Genomic DNA, 18,624 nt, shown 5'->3' on the forward strand with positions numbered 1-18,624 from the left:
AATTGGCCCTAAAATCCTTCAAACGTAGACGTCCCGGAATCTCTACATTTACGACCCCTCTGGAAAAAAGCAAGGGCAACACTACCTTGTTAAAGGAGCAGCAACATCATTACTTCCTCCACCCCCTTAAAAAAAGGAATCATCAATATCCAAAGATGGCTTCATTTTAAAATCACTTAATCTTAAATTGTTAGTACACTACAGCACCCAAATACATTACATTGCTAATAATCATGCAAACATGCACTACTACATTCTGTTTTCAGCCTGTTTTACTCCTGCCACTGCATGCCTCTGTTTCTCATTCAAGTCTTGACAATGTATCAGCAATCACATTATCTTGTCCTGCCACAGGCACAGTTTTCAAAGTGAATGGCTGTAACAACAATCTCCATCTAAACTGTCTGGCATTTTTGTCTTTAAATTTCTCCACGAACTTCAATGGGTTATCATCAGTGTATATGATTCTTTCAGATATGTTACTGGTAACATCAACATTGAAGCGTTGTCACACCAACACTAAGCTCAAAGTCTACTGCTCAACTGTCAAATATTTTTGCTGGTGAATGTTCAACTTCCTGGAGAACTACCCAATAGGTCTTTCTGTCTTCTTGTCATTGTCTTGTAAGAGCACAGCACCAAATCCCACATCTCTTGTATCAATAGCCACCTTGAATGACTTTGCGTAATTAGGTGTGGCTAATACCGGGGCAGTGGTTAACATAGCTTTCAGGCTGTTAAATGCTTTTTGAGAGTTGGTTGTCGACTGAAACTTCTTGCCTTTCTTTAGCAATTCAGTGAGTGGAGCAGCCACAAGGTTAAAATTTGGCACAAACTTTCGATAAAATCTATTCAACCCCAGAAACAGTAGTCCTGCTCTTTTTGTTGATGGTATGGGGAATTCCCCAAATTACCTTTGTTTTCACATTCCATGGGGCCATTTGTCCATGTCCAATAATATGGACCAGGAAGGTGACATGGACTTTGGCAAATTCACTTTTAGCCAGATTTATTACCAAGCCTACCTCCCAAAGTCGCTCATACAATTCTGATAAATGTTGCAAATGTTCCTTCCATGTGTAATTAAAAATCACTAGCTCATCATTATAAACTAAATAATTGGGTAATCTGGAAATGACCTTATTGGTTAGTCTCTGAAGTGTGGCTGGTGCATTTTTTGTACCAAATAGCATGACTTTAAACTGACGCAATCCATTCAGTGTTACGAAAGCTAAAATTGTCTCCGCTGTTTCAGACAAAGTTAGCTGCCAGTATCCTCTGAGTGAGTCCAGCTGAGAAATACAAGTTGCTTGTCCCACCTTTTCAATGCCGTTTTCTAAACCTGGATTCAGATATGTATCAGTCTTTGTAATTGCGCTGTCTTTGCGATAGTCCACACATTATTGCACAAAATACGGAGGCATGGGATTGAGGGTAATTTAGCGGTTTGCATCAGAAATTGGCTAGCTGGAAATAGACAGAGTGGTGGTTGATGGGAAATATTCATCCTGGAGTTCAGTTACTAGTGGGCTACCATAAGGATCTGTTTTGGGTCCACTGTTATTTGTCATTTTTATAAATGACCTGGATGAGGGCATAGAAGGACGGGTTAGTAAATTTGCGGATGACACTAAGGTCGGTAGAGTTGTGGATAGTGATGAAGGATGTTGTAGGTTACAGAGAGACATAGATAAGCTGCAAAGCTGGGCTGAGGGGTGGCAAATGGAGTTTAATACAGAAAAATGTGAGGTGATTCACTTTGGAAGGAGTATCAGGAATGCAGAGTACTGGGCTAATGGTAAGATTCTTCATAATGTAGATGAGCAGAGAGATCTCGGTATCCAGATACATAGATCCTTGAAAGTTGCTACCCAGGTTGAAAGGGTTGTTAAGAAGGCATACGGTGTGTTAGCTTTTATTGGTAGAGGGATTGAGTTTCGGAACCATGAGGTCATGCTGCAGCGGTATAAAACTCTGGTGCAGCCACATTTGGAGTATTGTGTACAATTCTGGTCATCACATTATAAGAAGGATGTGGAAGCTTTGGAAAGGGTTCAGAGGAGATTTACTAGGATGTTGCCTGGTTTGGAGGGAAGCTCTTATGAGGAAAGGCTGAGGGACGTGAGGCTGTTTTCATTAGAGAGAAGAAGATTGAGAGGTGACTTAATTGAGATACAAGATAATCAGAGAGTCACATAGGTTGGACAGTGAGGGCAACCTTTTTCCGCAGATGGCGATGGCTAGCACTAGGGAACATAGCTTTAAATTGAGAGGTGATAGATAATTCAGTGACCATAATTCAGTTACGTTTAGTTTAGCAATGAAAAGGGATAGGTATATGCCTCAGGTCAAGAGTTATCGATAGGGTAAGGGCAATTATAATGCGATTAGGCAAGAATTAGGATGCATAGAATGGGGAAGCAAAATGCAGAGGTTGCAGACAATGGAAATGTGGAGCTGGTTTAAGAAACAGATATTGTGTGTCCTTGATAGGTATGTCCCTGTCAGGTAGGGAGGAAGAGATAAGGTAAGGGAACCGTGGTTTACTACAGAAATTGCATCTCTTGTTAAGCAGAAGAAGGAGGCTTATGTGTTGTTGAGGCAAGATGGTTCAGATGAGGCGATGGAGAGTTACAGATCAGCTAGGAAGGATTTAAAGAGAGTGTTAAGAAGAACAAAGAGAGGACACGAGCACTCTTTAGCAAGTAGAATAAAAGAGAACCCTAAAGCTTTCTATCAGTATGTGAGGAATAAAAGGATGATTAGGGTAGGAATAGGGCCAGTCAAAGACAGAAGTGGGAAGTTGAGTGTAGACACGGTGGAGATCAGAGAGGTGCGAAACGAACATTTCTCATCGGTTTTCACTCAGGAAAAGGAGAATATTGTAGAGGAGCAGAATGAGATATGAGATATTAGACTAGAAAGGATTGAGGTTAATTATGAACAGATGCTATCAATTCTAGAAGGAGTGAAAATAGACAAGTCCCCTTGGCTGGTTGGGATTTATCAGAGGATTCTCTGGGAAACTAGGGAGGAGTTAGCAGACCCTTTGGCTTTGATTATTTGAGTCATCATTGTCTACAGGTTTAGTACTAGAGGACTGGAGGATTGCAAATGTTGTGCCCTTGTTCAAGAAGGGCAGTAAAGATGATCCACGTAATTATAGACCAGTGAGCCTTACATCTGTTGTAGGAAAGCTTTTGGAAAGGATTATAAGAGGTAAGATTTATAATCATCTAGCAAGCAACAATTTGATTTCAGATAGTCAACATGGTTTTGTCAAGCTCAGGTCATGTCTCACAAACCTCACTGAGTTTTTTGAGAAGGTGACCAAGCATGTAGGTAAGGGTAGGGCAGTTGACATGGTAGACATGGACTTCATTAAAGTCTTTGATAAAGTTTCACACGGTAGGCTGTTGGAGAAAATGCAGAGGCATGGAATTGAGGGTGATTTAACAGTTTGGATTAGAAACTGGCTTTCTGAAAGAGTGGTGGTTGATGGACAATATTCAGCCTGGAGTCCGGTTACTAGTGGTGTGCCACAAGGATCTGTTTTGGGACCACTGCTGTTTGTCATTTTATAAATGACTTAGAAGCAGGCATTGGTGGATGGATTAGTAAATTTGCAGACGACACTAAAGTCAGTAGAGTAGCGGACAGTTTGGAAGAATGTTGCAGGTTGCAGGGGGGCTTGGATAAACTGCAAAATTGGGCTGAGAGGTGGCAAATGGAGTTCAATGCAGCTAAATGTGAGGTGCTGCACTTTGGGAAGAATAACAGGAAAGCAGAGTACTGCGTCAATGGAAAGATTCTTGGTAGTGTGGATGTGCAGAGGGATCTTGAGTCCATGTACATAGATCCCTGAAAGTTGCCACCCAGGTGGATAGTGCTGTTAAGAAGGCATACAGTGTGTTAGGTTTCATTTGTAGAGGGATTGAGTTCTGGAGCCGCAATATCATGCTGCAACTATACAAAACGCTAGTGCGGCCACACTTGGAATATTGTGTACAGTTCTGGTCGCCATATTTTTGGAAGGATGTGGAAGCATTGGAAAAGGTGCCAGGATTGTACCAGGATGTTGCCTGGTCTGGCGGGAAGTCTTATGAGGAAAGGCTGAGAGACTTGGATCTGTTCTCATTGGAAAGAAGAAGGCTAAGAGGGAATTTGATAGAGATATACAAGATGATCAGAGAATTAGATAGGGCAGACAGTGAAAGTCTTTTTCCTAGGATGATGACGTCAGCTTGTATGAGGGAGCATAACTATAAGTTGAGGGGTGATAGATTTAAGACAGATGTCAGAGGCAGGTTCTTTACTCAGAGAGTGGTAAGGGCGTGGAATGCCCTACCTGCTAATATAGTCAACTCAGCTACATTAGGGAGATTTAAACAATCCTTAGATAAGCACATGGATGATGATGGGAAAGTGTAGGGGGATGAGCTGAGAATAGTTCACAGGTTGACGCAACATCGAGGGCCGAACAACCTGTTCTGTGCTGTATTATTCTATGTTCTATATAGGACAGATGTCAGAGGTAGTTTCTTTACTCAGAGAGTAGCAGGTGCTTGGAACACACTGCCTGCAGCAGCAGTAGACTCACCAACTTTAAGGGCATTTAAATGGCCATTGGATAGGCATATGGATGAGAATGGAATTGTGTCAGTTAGATGGGCTTCAGATTGGTTCCACAGGTCTATGTTCTATAACTGCTGGGTATCATCTGGTTTTGGCACCCATTACTATGGTAAGCTCCAGTCACTGTAACTTACTTTGATTATCTCGTCTTAGAGCATGCACTCAATCTCCTTTTCAGCCTGTGCCAACTTGAGAGGGTTATGCCAATAGGATATTGCTTAATTGGAACAGCGTCTCCTATATCTAGATCATGCATAATTAGGTTAGGCCTTCCCAGCTTATTTCCATGTATTTTCCCATGTGATAATAATAACTCAGGTCATTTTGATTTTCTTCTGAAGGTAACTCAATAATTTATCCCAATTTTTGACAACTTCCTCATTGTCCAATTTAATTTGAGGAATGTCCAATTCAAAATCCTCTGAACTTGGTTCTTCCCTCTGTGTTGTAACTAATAACACAGTCTCCTTTGACTTTCCTTCCCTGTCAAAATACCTTTTGAACAGATTCACATGACACACTCTGAGATTTCTTTCAGTCTGGAGTCCTTATCAAATAGTTCACCTCACTCAATTTCCTTTCAACTTGATAGAGTTCACTAAACCTCAGTTTTAAAGGTTCACCTATCACTGAAAGTAACACTAACACCTTATCTCCGATAGGAAAACTGCGAGTTTTTGATTTCTTATCTGTTTCCTGTTTCATTGTATGCTGTGATACTTCTAAATGATGTCTAGCCAACTCCCCCGCTCTATTTAATCATTCCTGAACATTTGACACATAATCCAAATCTGTGGTCTCTAAATTATGATTTAGCCATTTCTCCTTAATTAAAATTAATTTTAGTGGTCCTCTCACTTCATGCCCAAAAACTAATTCAGATTGACTGACTTTGGTCAATTCATTTGGTACATCTCTGATCACAAAAAGTACAAAGAATTCCCTTATCCCAATCATCTGGATAGTCTTGACTCTCAGTCCTCCAAATGGTCTTTGATGTCTTCTGATACCACCTTTCCAGCACTCCCCGTGACTCTGGATAGTATGCAGTAGATTTGAATTGTTTTATTTCTAAGCTGTCCATAACTTCCTTCAATAATTTTGATGAGAAGTTTGACCCTTGATCTGATTGTATATCTGTGGGTACTCCATATCTAGTGATACATTTGAGTAATTCCTCTACAATCCTTTTAACTGTGATATTGCATAATGGAACAGCCTCTGGAAATCTAATAGATACATCCATTACAGTTAGCAAATACTGATTCCCACTTTTTGTGGGAATGACTTCACTCTTCTCTGGACATTCTAACCTCACTCTACATAATTGAGCACTTGTCTCACTGTGAATTTTGTTACCAGTACCTTTTCTGGCAGAGGTCCTTCAGAGGTACATATCTCCTCATCTTTCAACACCACAGACTGAGAGGATCCTGTGTCTCTTAATATTGTAACCTCTTTACCTACTGCTCCTGGCCTATGGGAGTAAATTCTACCTTTGCAGATATATGGTTTAAGAAGACCTGGCACTTTCTCCTTAACCAACCTCTGACCAGGTTGTACATTCTGGTGCAGCTTTCTAGCCTCCACTGTGCTTTCCATTGCTACTCGAACAAAATTCACTATTTTCCTTCATCTAGCTTCCCCCTGCTTTTCCTGACTCACCAGCACTGTGATTTCATATGGCCTACTTTATTGCAGTGAAAACACCGAAGCTTTTTAATTTCTCTTTCCTCTTCAAGCATTTCCTTTTCACCCTGTGGTAAGTTATCCTTATGATCTTCACTGAGATCTACCTTTCCCTTTTCACGTGAGGATTCTCTTTTCTCCAATTTCTATCCCTCATGGATTGAAATGATTTTGGAAGCCAAACTTTGATTTATGGACCAACTCATAATCATCAACCATTTTAGCTACTAATCTTGCTGTTTTAACTCTCTGCTCTTCCATATGAGTTCTCACTACTTCGGGAAGTGAATTTTTGAACTCCACTAAAATAATCATCTCTCTAAGAGCTGCATTTTTAATGCCCTTATCCACCTATCAAAATTACTTTATTTGATCCTTTCAAACTCAATGTATGTTTGACCAGGACCCCACCTTAGATTCCTGAAACATGATCTGTAAGCTTCTGGTACAAGATCATATGCACTTAAGATGGCTTTCTTCACCTCCTCATATGCCCCAGATACCTCCTCTGATAGTGATCCAAATACCTCACTCACTCTACTTCCAAGTTTTGTTTGGATCAACAATACCCACATGGTCACTGGCCACCGTATTTGTTTAGCCACCTTTTCAAATGCGATGAAAAAGGCTTCTCGTCACATTTAGGCAAAGGTTGAATACTTTTGAACAATTTCTCACCAGGCTTTTGTCTACCATGGGTTTGTTCATCCTCACTCTCTTCATCACTAAGCTTACCTCAGTCTTCATCTCCATTTTTTGAAGCTGACTTTCCTGTCTAAGTGCCAATTTCTGAAGTTGAAACTCCCTCTCTTTCTTCCTTTCCCCTCTCTCCTTTTCTGTCTCTTCTCGATTTTTCTCTCTCTCTTTCTACTGCCTTTAATTTCATTTCTGTTGCCCTGTCCTTGTCTTTTACCTCTAACTCAAGGTGTTTCCTTTTCAATTGAACTTAACCCATTTCTAAAGATTCTGATGGTATTTCCAGCAAATTTAAATGCTGAGCTATTGCAGTAATTATTTGTCATTTCCTAACAGAAGGAAGCAGCTCCAACCCCAGCTTGTTTGTTAATTCCAGCAGGTTGGCCTTATTCACCTTCTGTAAAATGTCCAGAGTCACTTCTTCCACCCCCAGAAAACTCCTGGTGACTGAAAGAGCCATTGCTATCCCAAGCATTGTTTAAACTAACCAAATTCAACACCAAAACAAAAGATGCTAACACCTGCCACTCGCTACCTTTGAGTCCAACAACTCTAATCCCAATTTGGAACTATAAAACAATCCTGGACGAGCCCCCAATCTGTTATGGACCAGACCAGATTCCCTCAAAACATTTCAATAAATTAGCCTGGACCCTAGTTTTGCTCGTTGTTTTAAGCAGATTTAATGTGGATATTCCAGGAGTGATGCAGCTGGCCCAACCATTTAGTTTTCAACAAAACAGAATTTATTTGCAAGATTACCAAATGAAACACAAACAAAAGAGAATAGAGTACAGAATAAATTTACTTATCTGAATCCCCAACAGATTATTCCAGATTAATGAAACTGTTCCATATACATGGAACCATCCCCACAAACACCCCTTGGCAAAAAAGGTAAAATCAAACACAGGGTCTTAAATGAGAGATGTCAGAGAGTGGGAGGATCAGCATGGAATTGTAGTTTTGGTTCCAGCAGCTTTAGAACTGACTGCCTGCTAAAATCAAACTAAACCAAACCAGAGAAACTCTGAGCTTGGAGAACTGGCCACTCCCCTTTCATTTTACAAATTATTTATTAAACTTGAAAGTCCCTTGCCTGAGGCAGTATCTGCGAGCTATAATCAAACTGGCCGTAAAATGCTTCAACCCTAGACCTCGTGAAGTCTGTGTTTACGAACCCTCTGAAAGTAAAACCAAGGAAAACACAACCTTGTTAAAGGAGCAGCAGCATTATATATTGAAGGGTTTGAAAGCAAGGATGAAAGTTGTAAAATCAGAGATTTTGCTTGATCAGGAGCTAATGTTGATTAACAAGCATAGGCACAATGGGGGAATGTGACTTGCTGTGTCTTAAGACACAGGACAGTACACTTTTAAGCTTAGGGGATGGAATGTGGGAGAACAACTCAGAGAGCGTTGGAAAACTTGAGTCTCGAGGTAACAAAGGCATACATGAGGACTTCAGCTGCAGATTAGCTGAGACAGGACAGTGTCAAGCAGCTTTATCAATGTGGAAATAGAAAGTTTTAGAGACGGCATTCCTATGAAGTCAGAAGCACATCTCAAGTTCAAATGTCACACAAATGCAAATAGAATGGCTTATGTCAGACTGTTGCAAGGGAGAGGAATGGTGTTAGTAGCTAGAGTTTGGAGTGGGTGTTAAAAACAGTGGCATCATTGGTCCTATTGGTTAATTGTAGGAAATTTTTTCTCATCTAATCCTGGATGTCAGGTAATTTAGCCACAGTGAAGGAGGCAAGAGAGGTGGTGGTGAAGTTGAGCTGGGTGCCATCAGTGAGCAGGGAAAATCAATGTGCTGCTTTGGTGATGTCACTAATTAGCAGCAGAAGGATGTGAAATGGGAGGGAGACCCAAGATCAATCAGTGTGCAATGGTGCGAGAACAGGAAGTGAAGATATTGCCAGTGACTCTCCAGCTACTTCTAATTAAGAAAGCAACCACACAATTGCAGCCTCACTCAGTAGTGGAAAGGTATTTGAATAGGTATTTGAACACTGAGAAGGACAAGGGGGAGCGTTCATCTTTGTCACACCTACTTTTGTTGTCTTCCATTATTTTGATGAAAAGCTGTTTTATTACTGTGGAAGGGATGGAAACCCGATTGTAAGGATTTGAACATGAAGTTCTGGGAAATTTGCGCATAGATTTGGGACAGAACACACATTCAAAGTCTTTAGAGAGGAAAGAAAGATTGAAAGCAGGTTTTTATTTTTGAGGAGAGGTGTGATGACTGTAGCTTTAATGAAGAGAGAGAACCATTTATAATATCAGCTAACATGGCCTGAAGGGGAGGTTAAGTGATTAACAGTTTATTGGGAATAAGATTGAACAAAAGGAAGTGGTTGGAATGAGCTCAAAGATGGCCATATTCCTGGTTAGAGTGGCAGGGGCTGGTCAAAGAAAAGATGGTTGAGTAACTTGAATAAGACCTTCAGGCCCGAGATGAGGAGAAACATTGAAGAAAGTTTGGCCAGACAGTCAAGTAAAAGGGACAGACATGGCAGGAGCAGCTGATTGATTTTCTTCAATCTTAATAGTAAGGAAGCCCGGGAGCCCCTCATTCATTGTTGGAGGTGAATGGGGAGAGGACAGAGGCAATGGGTTTAAGAAGACAATCTGCAGTCATGAAAAGAGATTGGGGGGGGTTTATCTCTTTTGAATAGTGAGCCATTTTAGCAGGAGCTGGTACTAACAAAGATAATCTATATAATCAAGCCTGAGAAAATATATAACCATTCAGAATTCAAGGGGGTAGAAGTTGTACCTTGTTCCCTCCAATTTTCTGGCATGTGGCAGCGCCTGGAATAGATGATAACCACTTTACATCTGTAAATGAAGAGCAAATTATTGCAAGAATTGAATTGCTATGGGTTGAACAGGAGCCAAGCCATTTCCTTAGAATGAATGTTGATCACATGACCCTCTGACTCCTTCGGCATTCAATCTTTAAAACAGGGCAAATTATTTTTGTGTGGTGTACATAAGGTTGTTTTTAGAAATGAAAGGAAAGCTATTCTAAATATTTCCAGATCTAAATTGCATATCGGGTAGAAGACTTTTATTTAATTTTTTTACCTTCAAAGCCATCCTAATCTTCCATGTGGAACATATTTTCGGTGAGGGAGAGGGAGAGAACATCTGTCATGAGATATACTCTTCACAGAATCAATCCTTTCATGTGACATTAGGAAAAGGTCATTTGCCCCACTCAGTATTCCTGACTTTGCTGCACCTGTCACATGGTGCTAGGGGCTATTTCTATGCTTTGCAGAACAAATGACACCTGGCTTCTGAACATCAGATCAATAAAACCCATGTTCTTGCAGCTTGCTTTTGGACAGAGTGCTGGTCCTTTATCACTGAACAGCAGGTGTTAAGTACATCACAGCACTAGGCCTGAAATCTGAGCCAAGCACTCAGCTGCTAATACTGTACAGGGGACATCTGAGCACACCGGGGTTAATTCAGGGTGGACCTTACACATATTTGTTCTGTCTAAATTATGCTATACAGTAGAGGAACACTTTGGAAAGAGCTGAGGTTTGTGTTATTAATTCTAGTTAGTATATATTAATTTTTAAAAGCCAGTAATATAACTGGTAAATTGTCCAAATTCAACCATTTCACTTCTTTAACAACAAAATGAGTCATTAATTGCTTTCTGCTGCATAAGGTGGATGATAAACTATTGTAATCCAAAAAGATTTCAAAATCATTATATTATTATTGCATTTCAATACCTTCTTGCCTTATCCCCTATATTCTTTCTTCCTATTATTTCTCACTGCATGTCTCACTGTGAGAAAATCTCTGGCCATATCATGACTATTTCTGGCCTGAGATTTGGATGCCCTAATGTTTGCTTAGTTTAGATTCATGGGGGTATGGCCTGGCTGCAAGAATGCTAAGTGTTGGCTGTGAGTTTTCTCTGAATTGCAGGAATTTCTTTTCTTGTCTCATATATGACCTCCACAAGTGAATTCCATCAAACGTTCCAAGGCTGGTTAAATAAAGCATTGTGGCCTCACAGTTTGAGAGGCATCATAAAATCCCAATTGGCTGACACGATGATGCCTGACATCTCAGAGGCTGCCAAGCTGTTCGTTTTCTGATTTCTTCTTCCCTCCACCTCCCCATATGGGAATATCAAACATAGGAACAAGGAAGCCAAATTGCAATGGTTTGTACTTCAGCCATCATCATTAGCAGAAAGCAAATCTCTTGTAGGGGAATTCTACTCTTGGTCTAATCACGTGGCCTAAGACTTTGAAAATAACTGAGCATAGTTATAGGGTCATCTTCACACAAAGCCAAGCAATGGTGTTTGGGCTGAGCAGCAACTGGGACCGACGCCATTTAGTGGAGCTGTTTTGGTTCTATCAAAGAGGCTCTCCTTCACCCATGTATTATAGTAAAGAAAACCATGCAGGTTGCAAGCTGTATGCATTTGTATTTGAGTATATTTTTAGGACTTTTTATCAAACAATTCATTAATCATCCAAAATGCTGTTTATGTGACTGAATATGAAGGATATATGATTAACAATAAGTAAAAGTAGCCAGAACTGCCAGATACACATGCATTTGGATGGGATGAAAAAGAATACCTCTTAAATAAATTGACAGAAGCTTGGAAGCAGACAGTGTACAGTACAAGGGGAGTAAATGGAGGAAATAATTTTCAGTAACCCTAACCCTGGAGGAAAATAAATAGATGTAAACTGGATTGGAGTAGGAGGAGGGACTGTTACACAATGCGATACTGAGTTGAATGGTAGAACGGTCCCAGGACCAGCCCTTCATTGTGCTGAATTATGTGATGGCCTAACGCTGGGTATTTCATAGGGCTAAAATGGAAAATTAGCCACGGTTGCTGCTCTTGACTGATTGTGCTGAATTTGTGTTTTTCAGTGTGTAGATGTCAGCTTGAAGCAGAATGAACTCAGCTGTGAGAAACCTGCCAATAGTCCCCATTCCAAAGCCCATAAACATGACCAGTGATTAGTGTGCATCAGTTGGATGTGGCTGGAAGACAGCTAATCCCTTCGAAGAAAAGAAAAATGGAAAAAAAAAATCAGAGGTTTTAGAGATAGGGATAATGTGCTTTTTAAATCATTAGGCAATAATTTGTGCGTTGCAAGGCAAGTTGATCATTCTTCTTCTTGAATATCTTTAACATTTTAAGTAAAGGAATAATTAATATATATTTAGTAGGAAATATTACATATCTTGTAATGTAAATGCTAAATTTCAAGGTTTCCAGTTTTTGTGTGGTTGGTAATTGTATTGGAATCAGCAGCTCTCAGCTGAAGTAATGGGTGAGAAAATTGAATTGTTCATCAATTTTAGATGCCTATGTTTAGGTCCTTATTCTGCACATGGTGAGGCCTGAGGAGCCTGGATGTTGACCTCAGACTTTATTTCCATACAGCCTAGTTGTCAGCAGCATGTTTGAGCAGTGGAAGCTTGAGCAAAGTTAAGTGGTGGCTAGAGTATGGCAATGGTGGTGATGGGGGAATGGGGGTTGAAACAGTTACAAAATTAGAGCTCTGACCTGGAGGTTGGGGCTGAGGTTGGCAAACGAAGGCCCAACCTGAATTAAAAACAGGATGTACTGAAATAGTCAGCAGGTCTGTGGAAGTCAAAGCAAAGTTAGCTTCAACAGGCCATAGAGTGGTGTGCATGTAAGCAACTTAGATTTTTAAATACCTTTACACTTTTTAAGTTACATTTATTTTCACTGCCATGATTAGGTTGGATTTCCTGAAGCAGGCATTTTTTTTTCATTCACAAGATGAGGGTGTCATTGGCCAGGCCAACAAGGGCAACCTGGTGGTTCAGTGTTTAGCACTGCTGCCTCACAATGCCAGGGACCCGGGTTCAAGTCCAGCCTCATGTGACTGTGTGGAGTTTGCACATTCTCCCCGTGTCTGTGTGGGTATCCTCTGGGTGCTCTGGTTTCCCCCCACAATCCAAAGATGTGTAGGTCAGGTGAATTGACCATGCTAAATTGCCCATTGTATTCAAGCATGTGTAAGTTAGGTGCATTAGTCAGGAGTAAATATAAGATAATAGGCTCTGGGTGGGTTTCTCTTAGGAGTGGACCAGTTGAGCCGAAGGGCCTGTTTCCACACTGTAGGGATTCTATTTCCCATCCCTAATTGCCCGGGGACAGCTAAGTGTCAACCACATTGCTTTTGGTGTGGAATCACATATAGGTCAGACCAGGTATGACAGTTTCCTTGATTAGTGAACCAGATGACCAGTTACTAGTGGTGTACCGCAAGGGTCAGTGTTGGGTCCACTGCTGTTCATCATCTTTATAAACGACCTGGATGAGGGCATAGAAGGGTTAGTAAATTTGCAGACGACACTTAGGTCGGTGGAGTTGTGGATAGTGACGAAGGATGTTGTAGGTTACAGAGAGACATAGATAAGCTGCAGAGCTGGGCTAAGAGGTGGCAAATGGAGTTTAATGCGGACAAGTGTGAGGTGATTCACTTTGGTCGGAGTAACCGGAATACAAAGTACTGGGCTAATGGTAAGATTCTTGGTAGTGTAGATGAGCAGCGAGATATCGGTGTCCAGGTACACAGATCCTTGAAAGTTGCCACCCAGGTTGACAGGGTTGTTAAGAAGGCATACAGTGTTTTAGCTTTTATTAATAGAGGGATCGAGTTCCGGAACCATGAGGTTATGCTGCAGCTGTACAAAACCCTGGTGCGGCTGCACTTGGAGTATTGTGTACAGTTCTGGTCACCGCATTATAAGAAGGACGTGGAAGCTTTGGAAAGGGTGCAGAGGAGATTTACTAGAGTGTTGCCTGGTATGGAGGGAAGGTCTTACGAGTAAAGGCTGAGGGACTTGAGGCTGTTTTCGTTGGAGAGAAGAAAGTTGAGAAGTGACTTAATAGAGACATATAAGATAAACAGAGGGTTAGATAGAGTGGACAGGGAGAGCCTTTTTCCAAGTATGGTGACGGCGAGCACGAGGGGGCATAGCTTTAAATTGAGGGGTGATAGATATAGGACAGATGTCAGAGGTAGTTTCTTTACTCAAAGAGAATGCTTTGCCTGCAATGGTAGTAGATTTGCCAACTTTAAGTATATTTAAGTCGTCATTGGACAAGCGTATGGACGTACATGGAATGGTGTAGGTTAGATGGGCTTCAAATTGGTATGACAGGCCGGCGCAACATCAAGGGCCGAAGATCCTGTACTGTGCTGTAATGTTCTATGTTCTAGATGAGTTTTTCCAACAATCATTTTTCATGGCCACCATTATACTACTAATTCCAGACATTTTTAAAATTTGAATTCAAATTTCACCATCTGCCATGGCAGGATTTGAACTTGAGTTTCCAGGACATTAGCTGGATCTGTGGATTAATAGTCTAGCAATAACACCACTAGGCCACTGCCTTCTCACAAATGGAACATTTCCAAATGTTTCAGTAACCATTCAGGGTGTGTAAAGAGCACGTCCTCAGAATTTTTCAGGAATTCGAAAGCCTTATACTTCTTGGAAAAATAAGTACTGTGATTTCTTGGCTGTTGGTCTTCTAATAACTAAAAGTTATACAAGCTTGCATTAGTATCCCTTCCAACTTAATAGTAAAACTGAATTGATTCTAGATATGAAGACATTTCTGGCCCATCTGCCACGAATTTCCAGCTGATGGAGGAAGTATAACAGCAATAGAAATCTTTAAAAGAGAAATGCAGAAAGAAAATGTGAATGCAAATACTATGGTTCAACTCGCAAGGTCACATAGAGGTTGGCATTTGTTCAAAATGTAATATCATATACCTTTAGCAGTTGCCTCGTGCACTCATCATCATATTCCTTAAGTGCATGATGCATTTAACATCCAGCGCAAGACTGACTTATTTCGGACAGATACCCATCACATTGCTTAAATTCATGAAAGTGATTGGCCCCAAAGGAATCATAATTGTACAGATTTGGGTCATTGCTGGAAACTGGATACAGTAAGACAATAGTTTACTTCAGTCTGCAGGTAATGTGGAATTGATTTCTTGCAGAAATACAATTTTGATGACAGTAAAGTGCACCCTTGAAAACGATATTTACTGGAGGGAGAAAGTCTTTATATGAGCTTTTGAGCCACTTGATTTTGTTGTGTTCATCAACAGGCAGAATCTGAGAAAACAGTACGTAAAACAGAAAATTCACCTTCTGAATTTTCAACTGTAATTGGGATATATATTGAGGTGACAAACTATACTACATTGTAGGTCTTGATGTTTCTACACGTACTATTTTTAAGAGTAGAATTCTTTAACTGAACTGTTTTTTGCCAAAGTGAGTTTTCCTTTTTTTATGGAGCTAGCAAGCAGTAGCATTAACTTTCATCTGTTGCTATCTGAATTGGAGAACTGTGACAATTTGAATTTTGAACATTGAACATTAGTTAAGAAGTAGAAAGAGTTCAGTTCTGGAATGTCTGAGATAGAATGGATCATTCAACATCTCCTTAGCTTATTGTGTACCATTGCATCAGCTCAGTTCCATGATAGCTTTGCATTTACAAAAAGAGATTGATTGGTTCTTTCCCACTGGTTACCAAAATAGTAATTTTGCCTCTAAGTTATGAAATAGTGGTGTTGAAGTTAAATTAGGGATTCTTCCTGCTTCTGTGTTTGGGCTCAACAACCGAAGTTGAAGCAGACAGGTAAAGAGTATGTGCCAGCCACATGAACTGTCCAAAATTTCCATCCTTTTAAAGTAACCAACTCCGTTTTTCAACATTCACTATATCAAATCATCCAGAAAAATCTCCTGTTGTGTCTAAATTTAGTCAATCGTGTTGTGGGAAATTAAACTTTGATTTGGTGGATTGTTAACAATAACATGAATAATGACAAACTAAAAAAATTTGAGCATGTTTTCCTTATTCCTGGTGTAGTCTTCATTTGGCAAAAATGTGGCTTTGATTTCATTATTTGTCTTGGGAAGTTTAATTTACACATACTGCACAGAGATTATAACTCCACGAAAGTTCACCAGGAGTCTAGCATTACAAAGTGAGATACAGAAAACTGTCAGGCGCTTGACAATGTGAAACCTGTGCAAGAAAACTTGAAAATCTTCCCTAGTTTCTCAAGAGTTTCACTTGATTTTATTGGCTGATTTGGCTAATAGTTATAAATAGCACAATGTCAGTTTAGTGAATTTGCAACTTGATTGCATTTGCTACTAGATATTTTAAATATGAGTGCAGCAGCCATAATTCAATGTCAATCTGAATGTTTACAAAAACATTCTGTGATGAAGGGTTAACTTCACCAGGGTCAGATGGACAGCTGAGAACTGCAGAATGAACAGTTCACATTGCATTGCAAATCAAGTAGCTTTTTTAAGATAATTAACAATGTATTCATAATTTAAGCACAACACAAATATAATCACTCAGCCACTTTTTCTAATTAATTTCACTGCTGTGATGATTTCAAATTGAAGTGTCTATGTACATAGTATGACCAGATTTTTTGCTTTATTCTCTGTTACACCAACTCTATGAAAAGCTTTCTACTAAAATATTTCAAGCAAGAGAAATTTAGACCATCTTAGCTGCTCACTTCCTTCAAGTATATATCTGTATCATTTATAAAATATAATAAAGTTGAATCTTTTTTTAACCAGATATGATTTCCTTTGAAGTCTTTGTATTTCCAGCTCAACCACATATAACAACAACTTGTCTTTTTATATTCACCAATTTGCTCCATATGTTGACTACACTTCCTGAGATAAAATCATCTGAAATTGCTTATTTACTTATATTTCGTTTAAGTTCCATTAATAGACAAGCCCACTGACAACAGGAAAACAACCTCCTTCAATACATCAGACTTAACACAACCTTAAAATTTTATCCAGTTTCTCCTTGACACTCTTTGTGCACGATTACACATAGTATACTACTCCACGAGCACTAAAATGAAGATATTCTCTAAGAAAATATATCACTGGAAATATGCATGAATTATAAACTACAATGGAAAATACAAGTAACTTCAAATGTGTTCTAACTTTAAAGACACCAGTCATTCTAATTCTTACTTCCTTGCATAATCCTTTTCTTTAACTTGCACTGAGTATGAAGTGTTGAAATAAGACTTGGTTCTATCCACATCTCTTGCAGAAAGAATTTAATTATTATTTAAAGAAATATTTGAGTGTCCCAGCATTTGGAAGCAAAAACTGGAGTAAGAAAAGGAAACCCCTATCTATAAACTCTCCCTAAATGTAAAGTTGACCTGACAGGCTATTTTGTGAAGGCACTGGTACTTAACCAAGGGACAAATAATACGAGACATTTCATCCAGTCTAAAATGTCAAGTGGAATGCACAAAAATGTTCAGAAAAATGCTTCAGTCAAGCTGATGGAATAATGCTATTACTTTGAAATCTCAAACAGAAACAAATAGTACTGCCCTTCAATTAGTTTTCACAAATTATTTTCACTTACATGCATTTCCTATTCATATGTTATCACAACATTTTATTTGTAAACTCATTAACCACAAGCAACATTGCAGACTTACTGTTGGACTCCAAGTAGAATTTCCTCCTCTTCCTTTAGAACTTACGATTGCAGATCGGATTGAAAATCCAACGTTCTGTTATAATAAGTCCCGTGTATTATAGATATCCAGTCTTCAGAAAAGAAGACAATGACTTGAACACGTTTATGCTGACTTCCTTTTCTTACTCCAGTGTTTGTTAAAGACATTGCCAAGGAGATTTATTCACTTGAATGTAGAACATAGGTTTTATTCTGCCTGTTTAAGGACTGGAGGAGTGTGCAGTGGCCTATCTATGTCTGTAGGCTTGGGCAGTGGCGGGGACCTGGCATGGAGTGGAATGATCCTCTATATTTATCTCATATGTTCAGTGGAGCTATGCACAATAAAGGCAGATGGCTCTGTCAGAAAGCTGACCTCGTGTCTCCATGGAGAGGTATAACAAGACAGAGCTTCAGGGCTTGGAAAGAGCTAACCATATGCTTGTGATACACATTTGTTGAAATAGAATAATCCATTACTTTGTTAATTTTAATCTATTTAGTCACTAATTGTGATCATCAAAAAACCTTTTTAAAAATAATGTCAAATACTTTTATTTCATTGTCTGAATATCTTTAGTACTGTTTAACATGCTCCATGTGCTTTCAAGCTCTTTAGGAACATTTCCCTTATAATTTTGAAAGCTTACTGTTACAAAGTGACACTTCATTTATTTTTTTATGTAGAATAAAGTTACAATTCAAATTGTATTTCAGTCCTGATCGTTAAATTTGGTTTAATTAAATGATTATTTTCAAACTAGTTTTTAAAGTTGACATTATGAGTCTATCACACGAATCTACCTACTTTAGAACAGAAATGCAAAAATAAATAAAAATGTTCTTCTTAGGAAATATATAACTTAATTGTTCCATTGTTTCCCTTGCATAGCTCCTATTGCCCACCCCCATTACATTTACAGGGTATGGCAGAAATACAAATGTAACACTTCTTACATGATGAGCATAATAATAAAGATGCTATTTAA

The 18,624-nt window shown here is 39.4% G+C and overlaps 2 protein-coding genes across 12 annotated transcripts in view; one reads left to right on the forward strand and one right to left on the reverse strand.

The window, feature by feature from the left end:
* The window catches only part of filip1l (filamin A interacting protein 1-like), a 309,751-nt gene extending 291,852 nt beyond the window's left edge, over positions 1–17,899 (reverse strand). The window contains exon 1 of the mRNA XM_043701146.2: positions 17,616–17,899. The gene's annotated coding sequence lies outside the window, so the exon portion shown is untranslated. The remainder of the gene's footprint in view (positions 1–17,615) is intronic.
* The window catches only part of cmss1 (cms1 ribosomal small subunit homolog), a 397,195-nt gene that overhangs the window by 314,286 nt on the left and 64,285 nt on the right, over positions 1–18,624 (forward strand). The gene's annotated exons all lie outside the window — the stretch shown is intronic.

The sequence above is a fragment of the Chiloscyllium plagiosum genome, unplaced genomic scaffold (assembly GCF_037043375.1).
Source record: "Chiloscyllium plagiosum isolate Xiang-an unplaced genomic scaffold, Cpla_swu_hap1 HiC_scaffold_12, whole genome shotgun sequence".
In the NCBI taxonomy this organism is placed as follows: domain Eukaryota; kingdom Metazoa; phylum Chordata; class Chondrichthyes; order Orectolobiformes; family Hemiscylliidae; genus Chiloscyllium; species Chiloscyllium plagiosum.